Source organism: Zonotrichia leucophrys, chromosome 3 (assembly GCF_028769735.1).
Source record: "Zonotrichia leucophrys gambelii isolate GWCS_2022_RI chromosome 3, RI_Zleu_2.0, whole genome shotgun sequence".
Lineage (NCBI taxonomy): Eukaryota > Metazoa > Chordata > Aves > Passeriformes > Passerellidae > Zonotrichia > Zonotrichia leucophrys.
The window spans coordinates 51456111-51464933 of NC_088172.1; positions in this window are offsets into that span (position 1 = coordinate 51456111).

Sequence of the window (8823 nt, forward strand, 5' to 3'; positions counted from 1 at the left end):
ATTGGTAGATCAAACCTAAGAATGAAATTGCAAGATTTCTAAATGGCCAGTAGAAAGGCCAAGCAATGTTGAAAGAATGAGTTATCATGCCTACAAAATGTCTCTTTTCTTTCCCCAAAATTATGTGCTACCCCTCTCTTGACTTGAACTGTGTCCCCTGTTTCAGTGCTATGCTTTATCCTGAAGGTGGCTGCAATTTCATGTGAGTCATTCATTCCTACAATGTCTGAATAGTTTTTCACTGGATGTTTTCAATGTTTAGCTGTGACTGCAAGGAAATTAGGTAGTTTCAAGGCTACACTGCAACATTTATTTCAGGAAAATACTGTGGCACAATACAAAAATACAGAATGTAGTTTAAATTCATCACAATAATTATTCAGTAAATATGCTTTTCCACTAGGCAAAAAGTCCCCAAGGGACTCTTTCTTTCTACCTTGATGCTTTGGGTGAATATCTTTTCATATACAGACAAAATCATTGTTAAATAATGTTCTTGGGAGAACAAACCATCTTTTGGGAGAGTTTTTCTGTTGTGTAAAAAATCTCTCACATCTGTGTCTCTTTGACCTCCAAAAATTAAGTTTTATAGCTGAAGAGAAACTCAGGCAGCCCACTGGTGATTTGTATCCTTTCAGGGTTTTGCTTTAAATTTCCATTATTGCCTTTAATAAAACTGCTCCTCTGTGTTATGGGGACCATTATGCAATGTCATTTCCAGATGCCCGTTAAAGTTATGATATTAAGGCCAGATGCTTCTAGCTCCTCCATGCTTATTTCTGGAGATTTCATAAATGTTCTCTGTTCTCCAAAGACAGATTTTGTTGTTGTTTACACAGGTTTTGTAAAATATTGTCAGAAATACTGGGTTTGTTTTCATGTTGCATTCATAGGGTGGATTACACCAGCCACTGTTCTGTCACCTCTAACCATGAAGTGCTGCACCCCAGAACTAAAAGGACAGCCTGCCACAGAAGCACCTGGACCACCAACACTCTACAGCTCAGACTTCCACAGACTCATATTCTCTGGACACAGAAGAGAGCAATAGGGTCAGTAGTGGACCCAGCATTGATAGCCTCGAGATCCTTTGGATTTCTCTTGTTTTCTGTTGTCTTCTGAGGCAAACCATATTAGATGCTCTCCATTCTGCTTCTCTTCTCTCATCTCAAAATTCCCATCCCAGATCCAGTCAGCTCAACCCATCCCAGGAAAAATCCAAACAGATTTCATTCTGAGGTCAGCCTGCTCATTTTATTGGCTGTGCTTCAAAATAAAGAAGCATTAAGAAATAAATCACCCAGTCAGAGGTATTTTCTCTGATTTTATCTGAATATCAGATTTAGGTTGTTGTCACCATACAAGAACCTTTCATAATATATTCCTGGGAACTGGCAACACCCATCATTTCAAAAGGCATATGACTTTGTCTTCAAAACTGGAAAGTGGAAGCATTCTTGCTGACATTAATTCTCTTACTCCTGCTTCCCCTTACCATTTGTGATGGCTTTCTGGTTCTCCACTTGTTTCTTATTTTATTTTTAAATCTAGTTCCATGCACTGTCCTGAGAGTCTTTCCTGATCAGTCCAGAGATCTTTGGTTAAGATAAAGTGATCTAAATTCAAAGGGTTAGCAGTTATTCTTGATGTATGTCCTTTTTCTACGTTTTATTTTTATTGAGCTTTCTTTCTTACTGTGCTTTCTTTCTCAAGTTTCTTAAGTTTGACTGGCCCATATCAAGTAGTCATGTTGTTGGATGCTTTGTCTTTGTCTCAAGTTTCATTTCCATAACATTTTCCTCATCTCTCATAATTTTATTTCCTGATATTTTCAATCATTCAGAACACAATTGTGAGTACATGTGGTTCAATTTACCCATGCAGATTTCTGTTTGCTAAATATCTGTTTCAGAATTTCTAAATCTTAGATGTGCTTTGCTCCCAAGACCTTTACAGAATAAATCAGGAGTTGTTCTACTGAAAGTTTCATCACTATAAAATTGAAAGCATGCGTGAAATGAATGCACAGGCATTCTTTCAAGGAATACCAAGCTCCTTGTACTTACTGGTAAATTATTTTCTACATCTGAAGTTTCTGAAGTCACCCCATGCTTGGATGCCTGTGTCCACAACCTCTCACCCTTACAGGCCAAGATTTTTTAAGCTTACTCTCCTTAACAGCAAGCTATCTGAGAGCAGTAAAAATTAATAACCTGCAGTACAAAATGGTTAAATTAATTATTCACCAGTTTCCAAAGGACCATAATTGCATTTCCATTCTCTGTGGAGCTCTCCAATTAGCTTGCTGAGGGACCTGGGTGCTCAGTGGTGTGGAGGTTACAAGTACAGGAGTTTGTGTGAGCGCTCAGGAGAGAGGGAGTGGGGATTGTCAGAGGTGGCTAGGATGGGTGAAGGCAAAGGCTTGGAGGTTTTATGACTCTGGAAAGTTCTGGAATGACTAGAAGGAAAGTGGGAGGAATGACTACTGCAGTCCTTCTTCAGAGCAAAATTCTGTAATTAGTTTGGGACATAACTTGTCTGGGACTCATAGGTATGCTGAGAGAAGAGCAGCTTTCATTACATGACCTCTCTCTTTTTCCCACTTAAACAGGATCAAGTACCTGCTTTTGCTTTTGACTACTTCTCTACTTAAGACACAGTCAGACAAACAGGTTGCTCCCAGAGTCTTCTTGTTACAGCAGTAAGTAATGGTCCTGCTCTAATTAACTGCAGCTCAACAAGCAAGGCAAGCACAACAAACCCGGCAAACAAGCTCCCTGTGAAATATCTTTAACCCTCACATGCTGCTCTCAGGGGAAGGGCAAATAAAATGAACAAAAAACAACCAAAAAAAAAAAAAAAAAACCAACAATGAATGGAAGCTTGCACTCTTGCTTTGCATTGTGATATTTTCCTGCAGAGTGCAGGAAAAATAATTTACACAAAAAAGAAGAAATTAAAATCATCTAGTCTCACTGTAATTTGTCTGTACAGAACTTAAGTACAACAGATTTGGGATTGATGGATGGGAAACCTCGGGGAAACCATAATAATAATTGACTACAAAACCAAGCAAGGTAAGTTGGTATATAAAGCATTGCCCAAACTTCTGCTTTCAATGTTATGAGGTATTGTTGCACTCTTTGTACTTTTCTGAATGGTTGATCTTGGCTTCATGTACTTAGAACATTTTGACATCATATAAATTTGAATTGTCCATCAGTAAATCAAAAGTATTATAACAGAGGAATACAAGTCCAGCTCAATTCACAAGTGGCATTTCAAGCTTGTTGGATTTATAGAAAAAAATGGATACACCATGACTATGGTGTGATCCTGTCAATCAGAGGATGCAAAGATTGAACATTCATGAATACTGAAAGGCAATTTCCTTCAATTGTTCTTCATGCCTCCATTCTTAACCTTCCCCATAGGATTTCCTCTTGTTCTAAACTTGAGAAAAGCAAATTTTTTTACTAGACTTTTTATAGTAGTAGTAAACTGGTGAAGGGGGCTATAATTGTCAAACATTTGTTGTTGTTTTGCTTCACATTACTCATTTACCTATGGTATGACTCAGAAAGCAGATTTTGACTCCAACAAGCCATTTGTCTGGAAAAAATGAAAGAAGAATGTTCAATCTGTTCAGCTATCAAACAAATGGAGTCATGAAAATTAAGCAGTATGTCCACAGTAAACCTAACTAAATCAAACCAAAATGGTATCTGTGATGGCATATGGTTACTGAAAGGTTATTTTTCGTGACCAGCCTGGTAGACCAGATATAGGTCTGGAAATAAATAATTAAGTAATCCAGATATAATACCTTACACTGGGAAAATTTTTATTATAAAATTATTCTGATTTTTTGGTTTTTTTGTTGGTTTTTTTGGCATTGGAATCTATAGAAGAATTAGCTTTGGAAACAGCCCTAATATAAACATATGAACAGTAAAGATTTTGTTCTTACCATCATTCTATTCTCATTTTTGGAAAATATTTCAGATATTCAGGAGCTATAAATACCCTCTAGAGGCTCATTTTCCCATTTCACACCTACTATGCTATCTCATTATGTTTAGGGATATTTTCATTAGCAGTGACGTGCTTGGATTAGGCTCTTACCTAACACTTGTAATGAAATAACTGCAGGGAACCCTTCCCACCAAAATGATTATAAAAATGGGTCCCAGAAACATACCTTGAATCCAGTATGCTGTTTCTTGGCTTGACTAACTGTGTGATAAAATGAAGACCATGTCAGTCTTAAATCCTAGTTTGCATCTCAGCAGAAGGATTGCAGATGACAGCCCCTGCTCACCCGTGGGCAGCAGCACTGCAGAGATACTGAATATGCACACAGCTTCACTGGTGCACAACTCCACACACAAATGGTAGTACACAGGAATTTTTTTTTTCTTGTAATAAGGGAATGCTGCATGACAAGTCCATTAAATTCCATGTGGCCTCTTGGGAAAAATACAATTTTGCTTCTAAACTGTTCATGAATTGTAAAGGTAAGTGAGACTTACTGCTCAGAAGACCAATGTCTGTGAAGTAGAAGTATCTCTCAGCATAAGCAAATACAGCTACATCTGTGATATTATTTCAATTAAATGATAAATTTCAGACCAATCCAGGGAGTGGAGAAATGGATTCCATTTAGTACCATCTTTTTTACAGCAGATTGGACAGAATTCAACAGCAAGAGATGATTTTGTTATCCAGTACTGGTGGAAGTAAAATTTTCAGTTCAACTGTAGCACTCTATCAGTTACCATCAAAGTGTTAGAATAAAATCTTGTTGTCACACTGAATTGCTTTTGGGCGTTGTTGCTTTCTGTCCCCTTACTTGGTTCCCTTCTTAGGGGATAGAAGAAAGAAGAGAAGAGAAGAGCAATCTGAATTAAGGTAATGTCATTAGTAAATGTCATGCTTCGGCACTGCAAGCCGCAGGACTTTTAGGACAGCAGAAATGAGTAGAAAGACTCCCTTGTTTATTGCTCTGTCCTTTGCCCTCTAGCATCCTAGCTGAAGACAAGGAAATATTGTACTCTAAGAACATAATGGCAAACCTCTTTCCTAGATCCTAAGTTTATGCAAAACTAGCAAATTTGTCCATTAGATAAACATTTTCCACATTTTGGAAAGCATATTGGTAGATCTCATTTTCATCTGCTGCGTGGGTAATGGGTTCACAGGATGCATTTGTAGAACTAACAATGAAGAAGGATTTTTTGGCTTGCTGATTCCAGTTTTCTGCTCCTATTAGCAATCATGTAATATAATCCTCTGCAGTTATTTGTGAAACTTCAACTTGAAAGTTGAAACTAGATTTATTTTTGCCTCCATTTTAATTCCCTGTGAGGAAAGAAATCTTAGCTATTGGCAGTACCTTGTTCTCTTCTGGAATGATTACTTCTAATTTAATTTCCTGATAAAGGTTTTTATTTTGGGTATTTCAGCTTTCCAAATTGTTAGTGTCATGTAGGCCACCACAAAATATCAAGCAATCTGCTAGATAGGAAGCAGTGAGAGAGGAAATCCCTGACTTTCTGTTAGCCTCAAATAGCTCGCCTTTGCCCCCTCCCTCTTGCACCTCCTTGTGTCCCTGAGGATGACACCCATTTCTGAGGTGTGCAGATGGACTCCCACAAGCCCCACAATGCCAACTCTCAGCACCATACTCCCTAGATATCACTTGTCTGCAGGAATTCAGTACCAAGATTCTAAAATTGTCCTTTGTCCACATGACTTACCACTATTGCTTCCAGCAGGACCCACTGACCTGGGGTGATTTTGAGATCTTATTTAAAATATTTAAACCTGAATCAAAAATTCTTCCTTCTTTTTTTTTTTTTTTTAACTCCTACCTTAACTTTAACCAGTGCTGAAATGCAGTATAAATACTTAAATAAAGTATATTTTGCTGTTTGTTCTCTTTTAATTCTCTCCTTCCTTTGCCACCCAGACATAAATACACACAGTCTTCTTCAATGTCACAAATATCATGGAAAAAAACAGGAATCAGAAAGTGCCCAGTTGGCAGAAGGGGAGTGCTTTCCTCAGCCACTTTTTTTTGTCTTTCAGTCATCTTTCACTGAGTAATATAAGACTTCCACATTAGGGAAAAAATATTGTTTCAGATTTTTGAGTTGAATATTGTATCTAAAAATGTTACACATGTTCCAGTGAACAAAAACAGTATTCATACCCTGCACAGTGACACTGTCTTCTCAATCACATCATGGTGCATAATAAGCAGCGAGGGATCTTCTTTTTATATCATGTCCTTAGGATTTCATAGCTCCCAAAAAATACTGACCATGAATTCTCATGAAACTCCTACCCACAATTCTTTCTCTGAAAAATTTGGAGGAAAGTTAGTAACAACTAACACACTCCCAGACACCAGTGTGTTTTCTAAGAGGGTGATGTTACTGCAGCCATGCTTCTTTTCATTCTTAACATCCATATAATATTGGAAGGTGCATTCTGACAGAGCCACCATGAGGCAGTAAGACATTTAACCTGTAGCTGATACACTGAAGAACTTTGCTGTCTGAACTTGAAGTGAGTCATTAAAGCCAGTATATTGAAGATGTGGCTTTTCAGCCCTTTGGCACATTATGAGCAGCATTTAACATTGGTAGTTTGATGGTAGACAGGAGCATTTTTCATCACTGGTCAAATAAAAAAAAATTCCTGAGTTTTTTCTTCATGCATCCGGAGGGCTGCAAAGCTAACCAAGGACAAATATGAGACTGCTGAAATATGAAACAATTAAAGGAAATCCCAGTTTAAATCATAATCTCCAGATGGAAAGTGTAAAAAAAAAAAGAAGAAAAAGTTTCACTGGATGCTCATTCTATTCTTTCTTTTTTTTCAGTGAACTCTGCTTACATTTGAAATAAGAAAATTGTGTGGGTTTGTGCAGGAGAATTCAATATATTTACTGATGTTTCACCGGGATCAGGGCTGGTGCTGCTGTAAATTCAAAGCACCTCTCCTAATTTAATCAGTGAGTTTGAAACCTTTAAGGACAGAGTTAAATTAGTCTTTTCAGAGTAAAAGACTGCTCATTTTGTTGGAATTGAGCTCACATTAGTAATGTATTTGACATCTCATCATCTACATACCCCCATATCCCATCAGTCAGAAGTGACAGGGTTATGCTTGTCAGTATAATGAAAGATGATGAGCATTTTTACCCATGAGGGTACCTTGAGCTATGATAATTTTATTTTCAGGAAAAGATACTTCTTGATAATGAAAAATGCAAGAATCTGTGGGGTTATGTGTAAAATCTATTTTTGCAATACTCAGAAAAAAAAGAGAACAGAAATAAAATTAATCTAACACTTAAAATAATAAATTAAGAAGAGTCTGTGATTTACCAATCTGCTTTAGCTGTTTTGGTGAAGATTACACAGGGTGTCCAGAGAAGTTGTGGGTGCCCCATCCCTGGAAATGTTCCAGACCAGGTTGGATGTGTCTTTGGGGAGTGTGACCTAGTGGAAGGTTCCAATCCTGCCAAAACAAAGGGGTTGGAACTAGATGATCTTGAAGGTTTCTTCCAGCCCAAACCATTCTATGATTCTGTCTCAGGACATGATATGCTGTACCCTTTTTAGATAATTCTGTTGCTTGAACTAACAATTCTTCCTTTTTCTTTGCAAAAGTAAATCCTGGAAAGACAGTTTGAAAATGACCTGAGAGAGTCTCCTGCTTAGCAAGTCACTTTAAATCCACATCACCTTTATTAATTTAAAACTTTATTTGTTGCAAGTTGCTAATAGGCAGTATAGGTGTGTGTCACAGGTAAGACTTTTGGTTGTGCAGCTTCTCTGATCTGCTGCTGGTAATTGCCCATATCAGCTGTTTGTTTCTGAGGAAAGCAAGAAAACTCCCATCTTGGAGCACACTGTCAAGGCAGACACTGTCCTGTTTCTCAGTGTTGTCAACTTTTTCCCAAAGAACTAAAGTTTTTATTTCATACATTTGATTATGTGTAACATGCAATTATTGGTATATGTTCATGTCTGAACTCAGATGCTTTTCAACTAGATTGCGTTCAATTCTTTTTTACAATTATCATCTCAGTAGATGCAGTCAGTAAACAAAAATTATTTAATGTCCTCATTTTAGAGTTTACAATAATTCACTTTTGGTTTATTTCCCTATGCTCTTAGAGAACAAATCGAACCCTAGTTGATAACTATTTATTTTGTATATTTGTAGCATCAGTTCTGGTATCAGTGTCCCAGTTGAAACTAAATAATCCCAGAATTTCTTATGAAGTTGTATCTCATTCACCAGATCTTTTTCATTTAAGTTCTTAACTCAGTATTTGAATATGCCATTTTAAGCACAAGCTTTGAAAACTATCAGTGTCCATTAACCATTACAGTGTCTTTATTCAGTATTTTTAAAAATGTCCTTCATGGAAAAAAATACCAAATTGAAGCATAACAGAAAATGTTCAGTCTTAAAATTATACCACATCCAAATCTTAATATTGAAATAGTCCTAATCTTAGGGGATTCTAGATATTTATTATGAAAAATAAATATAGCTACTTGGGTTTTGGTTTGTTTGGGGGTTTTATAGTATAAGGGCAAGGAAATCCTCATACACCTCTTCAGAGAACAGAAGTTTCCATTCACAGCAGAATGTCTATGGACATCCATTATGTGAAATATATTTAAGAAGGAAATAGTTAAAAACTTGGTTCTACAGAAATTATCACACAAATACAAAAAATATATATTTTATCAATGTTCATTCATTCTCCATTAATTCTACGTCTATGTCATTAAATGT